At 38.0% G+C, this 21,572-nt stretch overlaps 1 pseudogene; it reads right to left on the minus strand.

Annotated features, from left to right (window-relative positions):
* Nucleotides 1-17,582: 17,582 nt before the first annotated feature.
* LOC118662389 lies at nt 17,583-17,669 on the minus strand (annotated as a pseudogene).
* Between the last annotated feature and the right edge of the window lie 3,903 nt (nt 17,670-21,572).

Raw genomic sequence — 21,572 nt, forward strand, 5'->3', positions numbered from 1 at the left:
CTATCATTCCTGAAACACTCTTTCTCAAGAAAAGAAATTAGTAGAGTAAACCCCCTTTTCCAAAAGGCAAGACTAATAGTTTGACACTGAGGCATAAGGATAGCCAGTAAACTCTACTGACTTACAGATGTGTGTGCTGCACCAGATTGCAGACTGAGCAACAGCTGAGAAGAGCTCTCGTTATAATCTAAAGCAAGAAATGACAAAAGTTCTCAAAATCTGAACTCCTTCTCTAAACAAGAGGAACATATTCTTAAACAATGATATGAAGAGCAGTTTACCATTTCATGTTAAGTCAACTCCTAAAATTATTTTGGAGAACAGTTCTCCCAGGTTTTCCCAATTATTAAGTGAGGGATTTGCAAAGCTGCCCTCGGAAGTGTCCAGGAAAGGCTGTGTGGGTCCCTTAAGTGAAGCGGCAGCTGCTGGGGAGTCCTGCAGCTCTGGCTCCGCCTCCAGCCCACTCTCTGTGACAAAGTCATGATGATTCACCGTTTGCTCTGCGTATAGACACATCCCTTACGAAGAAGAATGAGAAAAATACCAACAATATTTCTCTTATAAAATTGGCTGAGCCATTGTAAGAAATCTGTACAATTATCCTCATATCTTTTTAAGGAGTTGATCATCATTGTGGACATTTCATGCTTTTTATGGCTGTGATTTAAAATTAATGACAATCTTCAAGCTCTAATGATCAACTTTGTAATAATGTTTTCCACAAGCATTTAGGGACGCAACATTAGGCACTGATTTGACATTACTCAACAGAAACCACAACCCACTGAAGAGATCGAGTGCTCAAGAACAACATCAACAGAACACAAGTTTTGTTAACAAAAAGAGGAGCTAACCATAATAAAAGCTGTTATTTTTCCCATTGTTTCTTCCAGAAAAGAATTACATTTTGTCATGCCTCTGGTGTTCTGGTAAAAGTAACTCTCAATCCAGGCATACCTGAAGCTTGCAGACACAGGGCTTAGGGTTCTTAAGTCAAGACACTGGGTGCACATTGTGGGACTGTAGTCCAGTCTGAGATCCCAACGTCAGACCTCTCAATTTTCAAAAATTCTTTGCTAGAAGCAAATATGCAAACTTAGGGGTGCAACCAACACAGAACACTTAATTTTTAAATGTTAGTAAAAATCCAATTTGGCTATCTCACTATATACATTTGGAGATTACATTTTCCAGATTATTATTCAGTCTTTAAAGATCATTGCAGCCCTAGCTGGTTTGGCTCAATGTATACAGCGTTGGCCTGTGGATTGAAGGGTCCCAGGTTTGATTCCGACCTAGGGCACATACCCAGCTTGTGGGCTCGGTCCCCAGTGTGGGGTATGCAGGAGGCAGTCAATCAATGATTCTCTCTCATCACTGATGTTTCTATCTCTTTCTCCCTCGCCCTTCCTCTCTGAAATAAATAATAAATATTTAAAAAATAAAATAAAGACTATTGCACTTAGAATACAGTGCTGAGCCCACATCCCAGCTGAGTCATCCACCTGAGAAGTAATTTAAATAATTCCACAATAACCTCCATGATATTTTTTATTAGGATAGAAGTAGGCAATATTTTTGGTGTTTTAACCAGAAAAACTGCTGGATAACTTTCATTACTGATAAACTCAGCATAGCTGGAGACAGGGGGAAGACCAAGAGACCAAAGACTGTGTTTCCATACTCTACTTCTTCAATAAAATTTTGTAGCCCTCGTTCCACACATAATAACTATATAAATATCAGCAAAGCAGAGAAGTCCAATCTGGTTCTGCCAGACCTTTTTACTCAAATATCAATTTCCCTTACACCCGTGGTCGGCAAACTGCCGCTCGCGAGCCACATGCAGCTCTTTGGCCCTTGAGTGTGGCTCTTCCTAAGCCTTAGGAGTACCCTAACTAAGTTAATAACAATGTACCTACCTATATAGTTTAAGTTTAAAAAATTTGGCTCTCAAAAGAAATTTCAATCGTTGTACTGTTGATATTTGGCTCTGTTGACTAATGAGTTTGCTGACCACTGGGGCCTACACCAACAGGCAATGTTTTGCTTTTGTTTTTATCACAGTTGGACAACAATAAAAGCTTTTCTCTTTTTAACTCTCACTTTGCACACATCTCTTTCGTGCTGGAACTAGAAACAGAGCGAGGACCAGGCTTCAGGAAAATGCCACTGTGAGAGGTCAGTTAGCTTTCACTAAGCTTGTTTCCCAGACTTCTCTGCAGTGAGAACCGTCTAACACATCTTTCCCTTTCCACCAGCGTGAGGTAGATAGTTTTGTTAACCTGGCAAGTCATGTGTTCACAAATGATGGAACCAGAGACAGAAGACAACCGAGTCTCCGAATTATGAATTGGAGGGAAGCTACTGCCAACTAAGAGTGACTGGCCTTAATTTATTCAAGAAATGAACTAAAATATAAAATGTTGGATTTGTTTGTTACAGCAGCTAAAAGTACTTTAAAAGCACTTTAAGCAAGCAGAAAAAAGAATCCTTAGTATTTCTTTATTTCAGTGATATCCAGCTCATTTTCACATTCTCTCTAGGAGATCAGTCACTTCATTTCCTAATTATATATATCAAATCTTCTCTACCTATGTTTGCCTAATATAAAAATGTACAAATTTATTTCAACAGCACCAACATATTTCCTCTTTTAAAACTTACCTGTCTCTGCCTCATGTCTTCATGGACTTTTTTCTTTGAGAAATAATAAACTAATTCACTCAAACGTGTAAATACCTAAATGTGATTTAAAATATTACCCCTCAATTGCTGACACCTCTATATTTTAAGAGTTTAAATACCCTAATTTAAGTGAATAACAGCCATGAGAAATATAGTCAACTTTTGGAAGACATACTAATTTAGGAAAATTTTTGGTACTTCCTATCACATCTCACAATGTATTTCCCATCAGGCAGTATGCAAAGGGTGCCTTCAGCCTGGAAATCCATTGGCAGTGCCAGGATATGGATTGGATATTCACCATATCAATCATATCTTCATCACTACCATTCTCTCTCATCTACTTACTCCGTCATGATATTTACATTTTCTGGAGACTTTGAAATTGGTATTATTCCAGTGCAGCCATTAACTGTCAACCTGTTCCCCACTTCCTCCCACACACCCTGCTGACCCAGGAAGCAGGAAGTTGGGATGATTTCACTGGGAGATGTGGATTGATCTGCAAATTTCCCAACTTACAAATCAGAACGTATTCAAGCCTACGTTGAGATACACTAAAGTATGAGACTTCACAGAGATTTACCAAATAATACCCTGCCCATAAACCTGTTTTAGTGAAGTGCACTTGATTTATTAGAGAGAGATTCAGCTGAGAAAGTCAGGGCCCTTGACACAGGAGGTCAGAGTGTTACTGCGCTCTTCAGAAAGTTTGCTCGCACACCCCTTTGGCAAGTGGTTATAGTGCAGGTGATTTGCTCCGCCTAGGCTGCAGTTCTGTACGGCACAGACTGAATAATAAAAAAAAAGAGTTTATAAATCAGGAAGTGACCTATTTGAATGCCTGTTTGAATGCCTGCATGGGTCTAAAATCTGGCTGCATATTGGGGTTGTGTCAAATGAACACCAGCTCAAGCTCCACTCTGTCCTTCCTCTATGGTACTGGGTCTGTTTCCAGTGAGCTTAGGAGAGTGCAGGACCTGGGAATACTTGCCAAATGGCCCCACCTTATGAGAACCCCTGTATCCAATTCAATTGTGTATGGCTTCCATGAATTAGAGCAAATTGCATAAAAATTATTGTAGGGTTATTGAAGTTCTGATAGATGATTGATGCCTTAATTCACCTGCTAATAGTCTTCACAGTGGTATGTTGTAATAACTAAACAGCCAGGATGGGACTTAGGGTCACTCTATTAGTTAGTTGAATGACACTAAATGTAGTTTTCTTTTCAGAACCAAATTATATTTTTATAGCTAACTCATAAACTCAACTCAGCTCTCAAGTACTATTAAAAGACTCAAAAAGGTGCTTATTTACCAAGCTTTGAGCCACTAAGCTTTAATCCGTAAAACTTGAATTCCAGCTACTAGAATTTTCAGTCATTACTTAATAATAATTCTCTTTGAAATATTTTATAAATTTAATAAAAAGAAAAAGGTAAATTATAATACATTAAAGAGAAAGTTGTAAGCATACACATACTAGTATAAAATCGTATTTATTATTTTTATCAAATTAAAAAAGAAATTTGTAAGTGCTTTCAGTTCTCACTGTTCCTAGTAAGTCTAATTTCAATCAGTAGTGAGAAAGACCAAAAAATATATTGGCTTCAAAGATTCTATTAAAAAATCCTTAATAGTTAAAATTTAATATGGGAGAGGATCTTTTACTCTTTTTTAAACTAATACCTATTTTATTATTTTTCTAATTCTATATTTGACCTACAGAGACTTTGATATTTATCATATTGTTAACAAAAGAATCATTTTCTGTACTTAAAAGAAAAGGCTGCTTAAATTCTGATTTTTTTTTTAACCTGGAGGCTAATAGATGCTTTCAATGTGACCATATATTCCAGTCCCTGTGGACAGGTGAGACAGGTATTGCTCAAATTGTTTTGGAGAGACAGACAGAAAAGTCCATGTTCACCTGAGTCAGCATACAAGTCAGTTGCAGAGTTCCTGCTAAACCCACATGCTTTGATTTTGTGCACTAAACCTTCCTGAAACTCTCATAGAATGTATAGCATATTGATAGCAAAAGTGAGCTAAATAAAAAGATATAATTGAAAACAAAGTCTTACTAATATGCTTCCTCTACTATGACAATGGAAGTAAGATAAAACTAGGCCCAACCCATGGGCCCTGAGACATAAGGTGAGTTTGGTTGTGGAGCTCCTCATACTCTGAAGAAAATGAATGTGCTGGAAGGTAAGCATGTAATGGTATGATACAGAGGCTGAGCTGGTTCAATATGTAAATGATGAATCCAAACCAAAAAGGTCAGAGGTCCAGAAAAATGTGGACAAATGCAAGTGGATAAAGGTTTGTTAAGGATAAAGCAAAACAAAACAAAACAGGAAAATGTAAGAGAAGGTGGATTCGGGACCAATGATTGGAATACCTAATAACCAGAATGTGCTAAGATAAACCAATGTTGGCAACTAGATCATTCATTTGGTCTGATCCTATATAATAAAAGCCCAGTGACTGAATGGCAGAATGACCAGAATGACCAGTTGACCAGTTGCTATGACATGCACTGACCACCAGGGAACAGACACTCAATGCAGGAGCTGCCCCCTGGTGGTCTGTGTGCTCCCACAGTGGGAGTGCCACTCGGCTGACCAGGATGAGCAGTGCTCTCACAGTGGGCAGATCCCCGCAGGCCACGCCTACTACCAGGGCACAAACCCATGCACCGGGCCTCTAGTTATTTGATAAAATATAGACTCAGACTCCAAGCACAATATTGTTTACATACATTAAGCTCATTTTTATTAGCATTTAATTTAAATCATTTGTGCATTTAGATATTACAAAAATCTTATGAACAGCTTTCTTTGGAGAACTATGACTAAAGAGTTGTTCATTTTCAAAATATGATGTGTTAATTAATTAATTTGTCCTTCATTCATCAACAAATGCTTGCTGTGCTTACTTACCACATGCCATGACAAACATGGAAAAATAAGCATAATAGCACAGTAAAGACTCATGTAGCCTTCAATCAAATCCTGAATCTAGCATTTGCTTGAAAAGTGACCTTAGACAGTTCTGACCATGTTGTACCTTAGTTCCCTTATCTTTAAGATAGAAACAATAACTACTTCAAAGAGTTGAATTAAGAGTTATTTTGCCTTTACATGAACTGTCTAGAACATTGCCTGGTACAGTGTAAATAATATTTGATTGTTTTTATTATGAAAGAAAATAAGCCCTATTTCTTGCCCTCAAAGAAATATGTATTCTAACACAAAACAAAAAAGTTATATAATGGAAACACAGGAGCACTTCAGGTGTGCGATATGCATAAGTAGTGACATTTGATATTAAGAGGGCATTCTCCCTCTCAAATATTCATTTTTTTTTATAACAGACAATGACCTTGAGTCCTATCTGAACTCTAAGTGCAAGCATCAAGTATAATACATTAACAAGGTAGTGGGCCTGGCCAGCGTGGCTCAGTGGTTGAGCATCAACCTGTGAACCAGAAGGTCGCAGTTCAATTCCTGGTCAGGGCATATGCCAGGGTAGTGGGCTCCATTCCCAGTGTAGGGCGTGCAGGAGGCAGCCGATCAATAATTCTTTGTCATCATTGATGCTTCTCTCTCTCTCCCCCTTTCTCTTCCTCTCTGAAATCAATAAAAAAGTAAAAATAAAAACAAAAACAAAAAAACAAGGTAGTGGAGTTTAAGTACTAGACTTGGATTCTGATTCAGGAAGCAAATGGGTGTAGTGGAAAGGACATGCACTCACTTATAGATTTCAGTACTGGTTCCAAAAAGTATTGCCTGGTTAACTCAGCAAAATTTGATAAACCTTTCTATATCTCCTTGTCCAGCTTTTTCTGGACATTAGTTATTCTGCACAGGGTCTATTAACCAAAAATAGATGTTAAATAAGTAGTAGCTATTTTCATTTTTATTTAACATTAAAAAACATATGACATATGAAATTGGAATGACATTTCTCTATTTACATGCTTCAGTATGGCTTTAATGCCTTCAAGACAAAAATTTCAATTTTTAAGCATAGTATATAATCCCCTTTAGATCACATCTTAGCCTATTTTTATCACACCCCCACCCCCAACTCCCCCATGCTGTATCCTAACATCACTCCATGGTTCTGTTCACATGCAGTTTCCTCTAATGGGAACGTCTCTCCCTGAACATAAAGACTCAGTCATGATTTATCTCTTCCAACCTCACACAAAGTAGAGTAGGTGCCCTTCTTCTCTACTTCAAAGAACCATGTGCACATATACTTTGGCATTTTATTTCAGTTGTTTCTCTGCTTTTTTCTTGACTCATATTCCTTGAGAGAGAGAAAAAGTATCTTCCATACACGCCTCTTAGAAACCTAGCTTTAAAACAATCACATAGAGTTTGCTTAATAAATTTTTGTGGAATACATGAATCAGTGAGTCATTGCAAAATGTAAAATGAAAGAGTGAGCAGAAACCAGACTATGAAATTAAAAGGCTCCTAGGGCATTTGACAAGAGAACTCTCTACCCCTGAGAAGGCTTTTATTGATTTGGATAATTTTGCATTCAGAAAGATCTGGCCAAAAATCCTGGTATAATGTGAATGCCTCTTTGGCTCTGGGGAACAGAGAGGGCTCTGAGGTAGAAGGTGCATGTCTATCACCACCAATTAGTCTTTTCTTAGTGTTAAAAACAAAATTCAACGGAATATATTTGAATATCTAATTAGCTTTATTAAGCAATGCATAAATCAGGCAACTATAAGGGCACTCCTCAGGGTTTTACAAAATATAAGGATTTTTAATAGGAAGAAAGTGAGGCAAGGGGGCTGTTAACAGAAGAAAAGAAAGGATTTCTTTTTAGACCAAGAAATCATCTGGGGGATGCAAGACTTTTATCATGCAGATGTGCCCAGGAAGAGGGCACCTTGGTCAGATAGACCTACTGTGCTTGACCAGAAAATCCACGACTGGTCAATTAAGATTATATTTCTAAGAGTGGTTGAAACAGCAATTAGGTCAGATATTAAATCTAGGTTGGGTATTACGGGCTTTAGAACAAGTGATACCAATTTGGTGCCTGTTTTTTTTCTTTAAATGTTAGGTGCTCTGAGCTTTCAGCTTTATACATTTTTACTCATTGCAAATTCTTTTAGCTTAATCACAAATGAGATATGTCTAAATCTAGAATCTACTTCACAAAACATCTAAGGACATCTGATTCCAGATGTTTTTGAGAACTGGAATTCTCTGCGAAAATTAAGTCTAACATGGAGGTACTGGCATGATTAACCAAACTTAGAACAAGTAGTTTCTCACTTTCCTTCCTTTGCTTCTGGACAAAATAGCCCAGCTGCTCTTTGTTGGAATTTTTCACACAGTTGCTTCTCCTCGGTTTTACTTGATAGAGGACACCTGACCTGGTCACTGGGAGTCATTGCTTTTCTCATCTCTTCCAGGGAAACAATAGCCTCTTCTTAGTCAAAGCTCTTTTGATTGAGAACAACATGAACTCATTCAAATTAGCTCTAGAAACAAACAACAAACAAAAATGAAGAATTGATTTAAAACAAACAAAAAAAAAGGGCAATAGATGTCCTCAGCCTCTCAAAAAATGTGAAAAAGGGTCTCAGTTCAGTGTGGATGAAGAGGGGCCACATTCTAAACTCCTCAAACTCAGGGGAGGCCTCCATAGAGGACCATACAAACTCAGAGATGGACAGGAACCACATAGGATGATCTGAACACAAAACTTCCTAACCAAAAGCAAGTCATGGCAGGTAGTCATGTCCTAGGCCTGGATCTTCCTTGACAAATGTCAGTCTTTACTTCAACTGAGCCTGGCTATTGTCTTTTTGCATCTAATATACCTTTGGAATGTCAGAGCAACATGCTTTTTTTCAGACCCTTCAGGGCATATTCTCCCACTAGAGCACAAGACCAGGGAATCCCTCATTGTTATTTTAATCCCCCACATATAATCTCTACTAGAGGCCCAGTGCCTGGCCAGCAATCAGGGCCAATCAGGTTCCCTGCCTCCCCGCCTCCCCACCCCCTGCTTCCCTTGCTCCCTCAGTGCCCACCACCACTGGTCACCTGCCATGTTCCGCACCACCCCCTGGTGGTCATTGCACATCATAGGGAGTGACCGAACTCCTGGTCTCCTGGTTGAATTTCCAAGGGGAAACTTTGCATATTAGGCTTTTATATATATAGATGTGCGTACATGTTAATTGCTAACTATCCTATACCCACCAATGTAAAAGAAATATGTGTCTCTCCATTTTGCTCTTTATCCAACCTCAGAGATTTCCCCACTTTGCTTTCCCCAGCCCCTTTAATCTACTACCAATGGATTTTATGCAGTCCTCCTTGTATAGGAGTTAGTTAGACAGGGATAAACAGGGTAGAAACAATAGGCCAGGTATTGACAGTCACCAGGGTGGAAAGCCCTGGGTACCAAGCAATGGGTAAAACTGGAATAGACCGTATTCCCTAGGGTGACCTTTCCTCCCTTAGCATATCGCTGGTCATGTGGTTTGGTCCCTCTCCTGATGTTTCTTCCCCTACTATTATTGGTGGAGTGGAGTTTTAGGGTGTCACAAGGAAAAGGATTTCCTGAGGCCCAATTGGAGGATGTGGTTTTATGGAAAACTTTGTTGATAATGAAAAATTAAGGGAGTTCTCCTCCAAGTTTCCATCTCTGTCCATATCACCATGGAAGAAGTCCAATCTTGTCTTCAGCATGGCCAGAATTAAAGCCACTGCTCAGAATTCCTGTTCCATATTAAAGTCCAGTCCAGTCCAGCATCTGGATAGCTTAGCTTGTGTTCCCAGCTGCAGTCCATTGTGTGTGGGGTCTGCATGACTATGGGACATGCAGCTGCTTAAGGCCTGATGGCCATGGAGATAGAACACATAAGCACTCAGGTGGGGGCAAGAGTGAATAAGAGCAAAAGAGAGGTCTCCATCCTCCTAGCCAATCTATTGTTCCCAGTTTAGATGGACAAGTAAGCACTTTTCCACACCAACCTGACTTCACTGTGCATGTGCTCCTCTCCCCCTTTGTTCAATCTCTTCCCCCAGTGATCTTCATGCAATGGACAGGTGGTTCCCTGGGGAGTGTGAAGCTGTAGCTTTCTGGTGAAGCTGCCCAAATGACTTTTGCTCTTCTCCTATTACTAGCTAATTATGATGATAACACTAGCATAGTACTGGTCATGTGATTTAGACCGCCTGATCTTTCATATCACTTGTCATGCTATTAGGACCCCTCCCTGACCTTTCCTCCCCTGGCATGTCACTAGTCATGTGGTAGACCCACTGAGAAGAGGAACAAGGGGGCTGGAGAATAGCCTCATTGACTCCCATCTAAGCCCTTGCAGGATCAGTCCCTTAAGCATCAAGCCCTCAGGACAATGAGATTCTGACCCATATCAAATAATCTTAAGAACAAAGCCTTGGGTCTGTTGACCTGAGACAGAGTTTTTGGTCAAACTAGAGATAACATCTAGACCTCAGTTGTGTTATTGCAGAAGACCAGCTGCAATGACTAATGACCCCCTGCCCTGGAGACAACCAATCAGTGGAGATCATGACCGTGAAAGGAAACAGCTGGAAAGCTGATGAATACTGTATTGAGATCCTCCTGTGGGACCTCTCCTAGGGTCCCTGCTTTTGAAAAGCAGATAAAAACCCTTAAGACAAAGGACACAGTGTGTGTGCTTTCTTTACCAGTGTGTGCTCTCTCTTTAGAGTACGCCCATGCCTTTCTCCACCCACATCTTTCCTGGGGTTCTCTCTCTCTCTCTCTCTCTCCTCTCTCTCTCTCTCCTCTCTCTCTCCCTCCTCTCCATCTCTCTATGTTTATCTCTCTCTCATAAGCCCACACCTTCCCCACCCGCTTCTTTCTCTCTCTGGAGCATCATTGTGTCTTTATCCCTCTCCTTGCCCTAGGAATATTTTCTTTGTCTTTCTTTCTTCTAAGTTCCAGGGGCCCTTCTTTTGCCCTTGTTTCTTGTTTCTTCTACCTCTGTGACTGTCTAAATAAACATTCACTTGTATTTCAGTTCCTTGGTTCTGAACTCGTTCCCAGCCAAACTCAAGAACCAAGGTTGCTGAACCAAGGTCTAACACCTGGTGCCATTTGCCATTAATACTTATTCTCCTTTTCTGATTGCACTGTACAAAATAAGCTGCCATTCTCCTATTTTCTCAATCCATTGAGATTTTGCTTACCGGCAAAGTGGTGTCACCTTGGCTCAAATAAACTCATAAAAATTCTCTATAGGAATCTGGGAGGCAGTGGGCCCAAGTGTCAAGTGTCTCGATATTTCCTGCGTGCCTTCCTGGTCCAGGGCAGCGGTGTGGTCCTCAGAGAGGTGTGGTACCTCTGTGGGCCAAGCAGCAGCCACAGAGACAGTCCACAAGCAAGTGTTTGATGTTGGGAAGGGCTACACCAATCTCCTACATCTGTGAGGGACCTACACCATGGATTGGACTCATGGAGGAGTGGCACCCTGAACAGCAATGTGGCCCCACCAAGCTTTTTCCCTGGGACACACAGGCAGCATCTCAGCTTCAAGCACCCCTAGCGTTTACCTGTGTCTGTGAGCAAACGGGCTTTATCTCCATTGCTTTTATTAATGTGTTAGCATGATGTGTCCTAAGGTAATTGCTTCTTTACTTTACATCATCTCGACTTAAGGACGGTTTACTAGAAATACTCTGCCTTCAGACCGGTGGGACACTTGTATGCATAGATGAAAAGAGAAAGACATATAATTGATAACAGAATTCTTTGAAATACGTTTCTTAAAACTAGAATTTTTGTTAATTTTTTAAAAAAATTTATCTACTGGACAACACATTTTACTTGAGTGCTCATGAACATTTGGTGGCAATAAAATGGCAGGAATGTCTGATGATGGTAGTTTAAATCAATAATGTAATCTTAGATTTTCTCAGTATGTTTGCCTTGATATTCCTATTATTGATTATATTTGGAGGTAGGTAGTTTTCTTCATATATCTTGTGATCAAAGACAGAAAATAATGTGTGGATCTAAGATTCAGGGTTTAAAATAAAATATTTGTTCTGAAAAGCAGCAGCTGTGCCCCATAGAGTGAATTGTGGAGTCATGCTGAAAGTCCCATGGTGCTTTGTCACAGTGGTTCTGTGGTGACCAGCATCTTGTCCCTGGTCCTAACTGCCAGTGTCTGTGCCGAGCTTTTCAAAGTGTAGAGCTATTTGAAAAATTCTTTTTTAAAATTTATTTTACTTATTTTTTGTTCTTTATTGGGAAATATAGTCAATGGGAAATTGTTACTTCAGAGATATGTTCTTATTGGTTTATTAAATGCTGTCCCTTAAAACAGTTATGCTAATATTTCTCAAAATAGCTTTTCATCATTTTAATTTTCTTCTTTACATGTCATGTAGTGTTATAAATATATCATTTTCTGTTATATTCAACATCCTTCACCTTTGACATAGATCTTCATTGAGAAAATTATGAAATGTATGTTCAATGACATTTTTCACCTTGTAACAAAACTTACTAAAATGATTTATTTCAGAAAAAAAATTGTTCTACAGGTTTCAAAGTTTCTTACATCAATGTCAGGAAACAAAGCTGTTTCTCCCACTTTCAAGAATGTATGATTATGAATTTTTATCTTTATCTCTATCTTTATCTCATTAATATTTTTCTTAGTCAAATGCCTTTTCCTGCTTCTCCACACAAATGGCAGAATGAGGTTGTTTCACAACTCATCAGTTTACATATCTTCTCAGTTTGAATATTAACAAAAAGAGAAAATATCTCTCTGAATGACATAATTTGGCAATCAACAAACAATTAAAAAACAAGCATGGCATAGTCTCAGGACTTCCTCAGTTCTCCATTTTAACATACCTTCTGTTACTCTTCTCAAGACAGAGACTCTGTCTTTCCCCCTCTCCCCTCACCCCTAATATTTATTGATCTCTGGCAATATGGAAAACACTATTTTATAAATTTTAATTCTCATAAAAGTCTGGGTTATGTATGTGTAATTCTATACCATTTTATAGATGAGAAAACAAAAGCAGAGAAAAATGAAGTGATTTATGCACACCATAAACTGGTAAAGGGAAAGGGGAGACAACTCAAACTGAAACTGGCTTTGAAGTCCAAACTAGCACCCTTGCCCATCTCTGCACCTACCTGTATTAGTCATCTTTACCTTTCTAGCACATTACCAATGTTAATCCAGTAAGTAAAGTGTGTATGTTAGACTTCTCTGTAACTCATCGTCTTTAACTAGTCTACTAAGTTAAATATCATTTCCATGTCTTAACAAAAGAGTAACTAATGTGTTTATATTTCTCCTCCCACTATTTGATATATTCCTCTTTATGTCTATTTGAATTCCCAATTTAATAATATAATTTTATTAAATAGGTTGATTTTCATTTTAAAAATCATGAAAAGAGTTATGTCTATGAAAAGCAAATAAGTGTTTGTAAGAACTTAAGAAAGATTAGTTACTACAATAATAGTCTCTTTAAATAAACTTAGACAAGATAATATAAAAAAGAGAAGAAACAATATTAACTCCATAGAATAAATAGGTTAAGGATAATTAACAAAAATCTTTAAATTCTTGCTCCACTTTAAAGATTTTATGATTGGGAAGTATATATGGTATATTATTCATATGATTATGCAAAAATATTTTAATTTCAATCAATAGAGAAATATTTAGAGTCCACATAAAAATTGTCAAATAAATGTACATTTGTACATTTATATGTTATAGGATAAAATAAGACATTTGAAACATATATATATATATATATATATATGTTTCTATTGATTTTAGAGAGAGAGGAATGGAGATGGGGAGAGAGAGAGAAACATCAATGTGAGAGAGAAACATCAACTGGTTGCCTTTGCATGCACCCCGACCAGGCACTGAACCTACAACCTGGAACTGAACCAGCAACTTTTCAGTGCATAGGATGATGCTCAACCAACTGAGCCCCACCAGCCATAACAGACATATGCATATTTTTAAATTCCATACTCTTATTTATTTTATTTTTTATGGAAAACAATTTATTGAACACTAGTTGCCTTATATACATTAAAGTGCATAATTATTAATAGTGAGTGTCAATTGTCAATAGTCACCACTATCTAAATCTAGAACATGTCTAACACCCTAAAATGAAATCCTGTGCTCAATAGCAGTCTCCCTTTTCTTATCTCACCTACTCCCTGGCAACTAACAATTTACTCTTTTGTCTCTTTAGATCAGTCTATTCTAGACATGTGTATATTCAATCATAAAATATGTTACTTTTTGTTTCTGACTCTAAATTATCATTATATTTTTAAGGTGCGTCTATTGTTGCATGGTGCCAGTGCTAAATTGCTCCATATGGTCAGTGGGTATGCCACATTTATTTATCCATTCATCAACTGATGGACATAATCAGTTTCCACTTGTTTTGCTATTATGAATGAGGCTGCTGTGAACATATTTGTACAAGTTTGTGTGTGAATATACATTTTACTTATGTTGGGTATATACATGGGAGAATAATTGCTGGGTCATCTGATATAGTTGTAATTTTAAGTGTCAACTCAGCTGGACTGTGATACAAATCATTCAAACATTAATATGGGCATGCTTTGGAGGTATTAGTTGATGTTATTAATACCTATAATCAGTTGACTTAGTTATCCTTAATAATGTAAATAGGCCTCATTTAATCAGACCTTTAGAGAAAAACTGAGGCTTCTATGAGAATAAGAAATTATGACTCAAGATTAAAGTGAATGCAATCCAAATGGTTGTGCTTCTCTGAAGAACACTGACTTGTTGAGATGATGGTACAGAGAGTTGTTTTGAAAAACAGAATTTTAAGGAGGAGTTTTTGGAATTATATTTGGGTGTGGATTTTTAGAAAATTAATTCTCTAATTAGCTTAGATTTCAAGTCACTAATGACTATTTCCAGTGGTAAACAGAATACTAATAACCCTGTGGATGGATGCCACTTGATATTCCTAATCAAATCCTTATAAAAGACAAGTTTCTGGGTGAGCATGTATTTGAAACCTGAGAGCAGTTTTTGTCAAACTAATGTATATAATGAGATTGGCTGGTCGCTCCTAACTGGAGAAAGTGGAGGGCATTAATGATAAGCCAGGACTTTAAACTTCAGTTGAAGCTTTGCGTAAGTAACCGGAAAACTTCTGTTTGCCCTGAAAGAAGACCTTATGTCCTGCAGCTGTAGGGCTGATATTCTGAAAACTAATCCAGACTTTCATCTTATTAGTGATTAAATCCCAACACAAAATAAATTTCTAATTTCTCAGATGCTGTTAACGTGAGGGCATTGATTCAGACCTTGAAATTTTCTTTTCTTTTTTTATATATGTTTTTTATTGATTTTTGATTTTAAAGAGAAAGGAAGGGGGGGAGAGAGAGGGAGAGAGAGAGAGAGAGAGAGAGAGAGAGAGAGAGAGAGAGAGAGAGAGAGAGAGAGAGAGAGAGCTATCAATGAAAGAGAAATCTAAGATTTCAACATCAATTCCCTGCCTCCTGCACGCCCCCTACTGGAGATTGAGCCTGCAACCTGAGCATGTGCCCTGACTGGAACCAAACTTTTTGGTGTATGGGTCCTTGTTCAATCACTGAACAACACCAGCCAGGCAGGGCCCTTGAAAACTTGAAAAAAATATAGAGGAATATCCCATTGAAGATGGGACATCAAACCCCTAAATTCTGCTGAGTCGTCTTTTATACTTATCAGTCTTGACAGTAGCCTGGAACCCCTTTCTGAGGAGCTCCACTCATGTCTGAGGAGATTAAGCCAGCTCTACCTGGAGAAACTATAATGACCTTCCCAGAGGTAGTCACTTTGCAAGTTGCTACCCCCCCCCCCCCCCCCCCCGCTCCACACGTCTTCCCTTATAACTAGACTCACACCCCAGCAGGACTAGAAGGGTAAAGTCAATATTTAAACTATGGACAGATGTACTACACATCAAAATAACTAACTTTTCTTTTTAATGCACTTGGCCAGAAATCTGGGGAATATGTGTGGGAATTAATATGCTTGGGTGACGCATGGACCAAAAGTTGAAATGTCAGAACAGAACTGATATACTATAGAGGCAGGTGTCCAAAGAAAGGCTTAGGGAAAGTTGCATGCTAAAGGGGTATCATGTAAGATCTACTTGAGCTGGAAATATTCAGAACACACACCTTTCACCATGACTATGAGAAACAAGTATGTGCAGGTTACCCCAGTTTCCTTGAAGATCCTGTGGTTGTTCTTCCCTGTAGGTCAGAAATTATAGTGGGACCTGTTCCCACTGAACTGATTTGTTCAATTCCATGGGGGATAGTTGGATGCCAGTGCACCAGGAGCCAAGAGTCAGCACTTAATTGCCAAAGACTGTGTAAAACGTTATTAATTCTTCTTTAAATGTTTGGTAGAATTCTCCGGTAAAATTATATGTTCCAGGAATTTATGTTTTCAGAGCTTTTAAATTATGAATTCCATCTCTTTGATGGTTATAGGGCCCTTCAGATTGTCTATTTAATTTTGTTTGAGTTATGGTTGTTTGTGGTTTTTGATAAATTGATCCATTTCTTCAAAGTTGTCAAATTTATGAGTGCAAAGTTGTCTCAAGTATTCCCCTGTTATCTTTTTAATGGTTGCAGGAACTCTGGAGATATTCTCTACTTTATTCCTGATAATGCCAATTTTTGTCTTTCCTCATTTTATACTTATCAGTCTTATTAGAGATTTATCAATTTTATTGGTGTATTTTGTGGACAAAAGGGGCTGCATGCTAACCTGACAAGCTCAGGTAAGGCCTGCATGGCAGTCTGGTAAACTCAAAGACCTAAAGTAAGCACAAAGAATGGTCTGAAATTAAACTTTAACTAAGAGCAGTTATGGTGGGTAGTCATCTCCTAGGCCGGTATCTTCACTGACAAGGTCAACCTTTACCTTAACTGAGCCTATTTGTCCTTTTGCATCTATGATAACACACCCTTGAAATGTCTGGGTAACTTGTAACTTCCCTTTTTCTGGACTCCTCAGGACACAACCAAATGCCCTGGACACCAGGACAGATACCATAGATTACTTTATTGTTACCATGTTAATTGGGGTGCAGGGATGTGCCTATCATTTTACTTCTTATTTAATCCCAGAGGTTTCTCCAGCTTTGCTTTCTCCAGCCTCTCTAATCTATCACCAATAGATTTCATGTAACTCACCTACCTTCCCTCCTTTGATTGCAATGTATAAAAATAGATGAGAAACCACCATTCTCTGGAGCGTTATCTCAATCCCTTGAAGTTCTGCTTCCTGGCATTTGTCAACAGTTTGGCTTAAATAAACTCACAAAAATTCTTTATAAGTTTCAATGTTCTTATGTTAACAATTTCAAAGGGCCAGCTTTTTTTTTCTGACTTTCTCTTGTGTGAATTTCTTTGACCTTTGATATTATTTATTAATTCCTTTCTTCTGTTTGTTTTGGATTTCTTTTTCTAGTGTTTTGTTATAGGAAATTATATTACTCATTTGATCATTTTTCTTACTTCTAATGTAAGCAGTATTTTTATAAATTTCTCATCACTGCTTTAGAAGCATCCCCCATATTTTGCTATGCTTTTTTTCTCCATTTAGTTTTTGGAGTTTTAAATATCTTTTGAGATACATGGATTATTATGGACAGAGAACAACATGCTATGTAAGATTTATATTTTTTTAAATTTTATTGTTGTTTTTTACATGCAAAGTAGATTCTGTTGGCTGACTATGTTGTTTAGATTTTTTTATGTTTTTGTTGACTTGTTTTGTCTAGTAGTTCTATTTGTTGCCTTAGTTATCAGTATGAGGTATAGTTTTGTTAAAATTAGCAATAATCATGCCACAGATAAACCTCACTGGCTATGATACTGCCAATGTGCAAAGCTGTTTCAATCATCAAATGTAATTTATAAAATGAATGAAGAAAAGAATAGCCTATTGTATGTGCCATATTTATGTTCTTTCTGTTCTTCCTTATTTCTTCCTAATGTTCTGAAATTTATTTCATTATCATTTCCTTTCTGATTTAATAACTTTCATTAGCTAATCACTAAGGATAAGTCTGCTACTGACGAACTCTTTCCTTCTTTAGAGAATGTTTTGCTCCTCATTTATTACGGAAGAGTTTCACCAGTTATAGAATTTGAAACATATGTTTTATTCAACACCTGGAAAATGTCAGGTAACTTTTACTTGTTTGGCCTCCATGTTTTTTTTTATGAAAAATCTATTATCACTTGAATCTGTGTTCTTTATGGATAATGTGTCTCTTGTTGCAGAAGACAAGAGAAAAACCAAGCAATGCTTTACAGAAAAGGAGTTATACTGTTTATTACGCTGGTGGACTCAGCAGAATAACTTCCCAAGTCTGAGCAAAGTAACATGCAGGGAGCTTCTCTTTTATATCTTTCTGGTGTCTTTGTCACTTAAATGTGGATTATGCTTCTGGTCCTTTTCGCAGGCTTTGCAAGAATGCCCCCAGGTATTGGGGATCTCCATATCTAATGGTCTGGCCTGGCACCAGCACTAAAAACTCCCCCTCTGGGGCTGTGCACTGTTCATAGTTTATGGCCTCTGTGAAATGTGAGCATTTAGATAACAGATTCTGCAAGACCAGTTTCTGGGAAAGAGGCAATGACTTAATTACAGGTTATCAAGAATGTACACTGGGCTTGCTGGCACAGATTCAGTTTGCTAGCCCCCCAAATATCAGGGTTACATTAGCCTTTTTAGCCTTCTCATTGTCTCTGACTGTTTTCAAGATTTTTCTTTGTCGTTAGTTTTCAAAAGTTTAATTATGGTGTATCTTGGCAAGGAATTATTTCAGTTCATCTTGTAAACTGTTTACTCAACTTTTTGTAATTATGGATTGTATCTTTCACCAAATTTGGGAGATTTTACTTTTATTTTTCTAAATACTCTCTAGGTTAGCCCCACAGATGCTTTACCCACCGTGGTAATATGACCTTTGGCCCTTTTGTTTTTTAACCACTGATCCTTGAGGCTCTGTTTATTTATTTATTCTATTTACTCTCTGATATTTAGTTGGGGTGAATCCCATTGTTTTGTCCTCAAGATAATTGAATATATATTTTGTAATTTATCCTTTATTATTGAGCACATCCAATGAGCACATCCTACATTGTATTTTTCAGTTCTAAAATTTCCATTTGGTTAATTAAAATATAATAATCTCTATTTCTTTATTGAGGTTTTCTGTTTTTCATTTGTTTAAAGAGAATTTGTAGTGGATTGTTCAAAAGTTTTTGTGGCTACTTAAAATTTCAATATTTAATAATCCCACTACTGGATTAACCTTGATGTCCATACTGTTGATTATCTTTTCTTAAAGTTATTTTCTTGGTTCTTGGTATAATAGGTATTTTTTAATGTGTCTTGACATGTTGTCTATACGTTAGGATACTCTGGATCTTATATTAATCTTTTATTTTAGCTGTAGTCACCTCTGTAGGTTTAGCATGTGGGTGTTGGTCAAATCCGTGGGCTCTGGTTCCAATGGCAATTTTATTTTCAGAGCCTTTGCTGTTATACGTTGCTCTGATTGGTTAATCTGTCACCACTGGGGCTCCCATTAGTCCCCGTTGGTTCAGCCTGATGGACAGAAGGGCAGTGTGATGTTTTCCAGTGAAGGAGCAAGTGCTCCCCCCACCCCCATCCGCCTACTACTCTAATGTTTCTGGGAATTGAGGAGAGTCTTTTTCTGGGAAGTGGAGGAGAGTCTTATCCATAAGACAAAGAGATTTCTTAAACTAGGTCACTTGCTGATTCTCTTGTCAGCTCCATCTGACCCTGTTACACTTCAGTATCTCTTAGAGGAACCCTCAGGCCCAACAAGGGAGAGAGCCTCCACTGATAGCTTACTTCTGGCTGGGGACCTGAATAAGTCCCTTTGCTAGTGGTGGTGTCCACCTCATCTGAAGTTATCAGAAGGACTTTTTATTTATTTAATTTAATTTAATTTAATTTAATTTAATAATTTAATTTAATAGAATTTATTTTTTTGTTAATCATCGCCCAACGATGTTTTCCATTGATTTTTAGGGAGAGTAGAAGAGAGAGGGAAACACAGAGAGAAACATCGATGTGAGAGAACACATTGATTGGTTGCCTCCTGCAAGAGCCCCAACCAGGGTCTGGACAGTGGGGAGCCTGCAACCAAGATACATGCCCTTGACCAGAATCGAACCTGGGACCCTTTAGTCTGCAGGCCAATGCTCTATCCACTAAGCCAAACCAGCTAGGGCTGAAGGACTTCCTTTTATTTGGGGGAGGAATGGGCTGATTTTGTTGCTAGATCAGGTCAGGACGCACTGGGTCTGCATGTACTTTCTCTGTTAAGGGGTGAGAGGGATGCAAGATGCTCTGGATGGTTCTTTTCATTCCAAATTATATCAGTTCTTTTATCACCTCTCAGAGTTCTATTGTAGTTGTCTCCTGGACCATTTTAGCATTTCTATTCTGTTCAGCAGAGAGGGACAGGAAACACAGGTCTACACCATCTTGTCTTTATCAGAAGTCCTTGGATATCATTTTAATATATTGAGGAGAAAAGGACAAATCTCACATTCAGTGTGCAAGTGTGTATAATGTAAACAAGTCTATAACAACAAGATTCCCTGTGCTAGATAAATGTTTTCATCTGTTGTATATGATAGAACATTATTTCTGAGATACATCTGTTAAACTTTCTATTTACTGAAACCCCTCAGTGGTTTAAAAATAACTGATTTGAAGATATCCAGATATGATGATGTTGTGAGCTCTGGTGTTTAGACTTTCCCCTTATGTTTCTCCATATTTTATTTGAACTTAACAACAACAAAAATGTCAAACACACAGAGAAGAGAAATCTGTGTGGTTACTCTGCCCAAGGACCATTGTTACCCTCATGTCAGAACTTAAGGATATAGAAGAGTGATGAAATTGGAATAAAAGAAAAAAGAGCCGAAACCGGTTTGGCTCGATGGATAGAGCGTCGGCCTGCGGACTGAAAGGTCCCAGGTTCGATTCCGGTCAAGGGCATGTACCTGGGTTGCGGGCATATCCCCAGTGGGAGATGTGCAGGAGGCAGCTGATCGATGTTTCTCTCTCATCGATGTTTCTAACTCTCTATCTCTCTCACTTCCTCTCTGTAAAAAATCAATAAAATATATTTTAAAAAAAAAAAAGAAAAAAGATGGTGTGGATGAAAGGGGCTACATGCTAATCTGACAAGTTCAGGAAAGGCCTGCATGGCAGTCTTGCAAACTCAAACACCTAAAGTAATCATAAAGGATGGTCTGAAATTAAAACTTTAACTAAAAGCAATTATGGTGGGTAGTCACGTCCTAGGCTGGTATCTTCCCTGACAAGGTCAATCTTTACCTTAATTGAGCCTATTGTTTTTTTGCATCTATGATGACATGTCACTGAAATGTCAGGGCAACTTGTAAGTTCCCTTTTTTCCAGTCCCCTCAGGGCATAACCAAATGTCCTGGATGCCATTGACAGAGATCATAAATTCCTTCATTGATAGTTATCATGTTAATTGTTGATTGTTAACTATCCTGTATTCACCTAAGTAAAAGAAGTGTGTGTCTATCATTTTACTTTTATCCAATCCCAGAGGTTTCCCAGAGTTGCTTTCTCCTGCCTCCCTCATCTATCACCAATGGATTTCATGTAACCCACTTATACTCCTCCTTTGATTGTGATATATAAAACACGGTGAAAAACTGTTATTCTCTGGAGAATTATCCCAATATGTTGAGATTCTGCTTCATAGCAAT

Source organism: Myotis myotis, unplaced genomic scaffold, assembly GCF_014108235.1.
Source record: "Myotis myotis isolate mMyoMyo1 unplaced genomic scaffold, mMyoMyo1.p scaffold_m19_p_8, whole genome shotgun sequence".
NCBI classification, from domain to species: Eukaryota; Metazoa; Chordata; class Mammalia; order Chiroptera; family Vespertilionidae; genus Myotis; species Myotis myotis.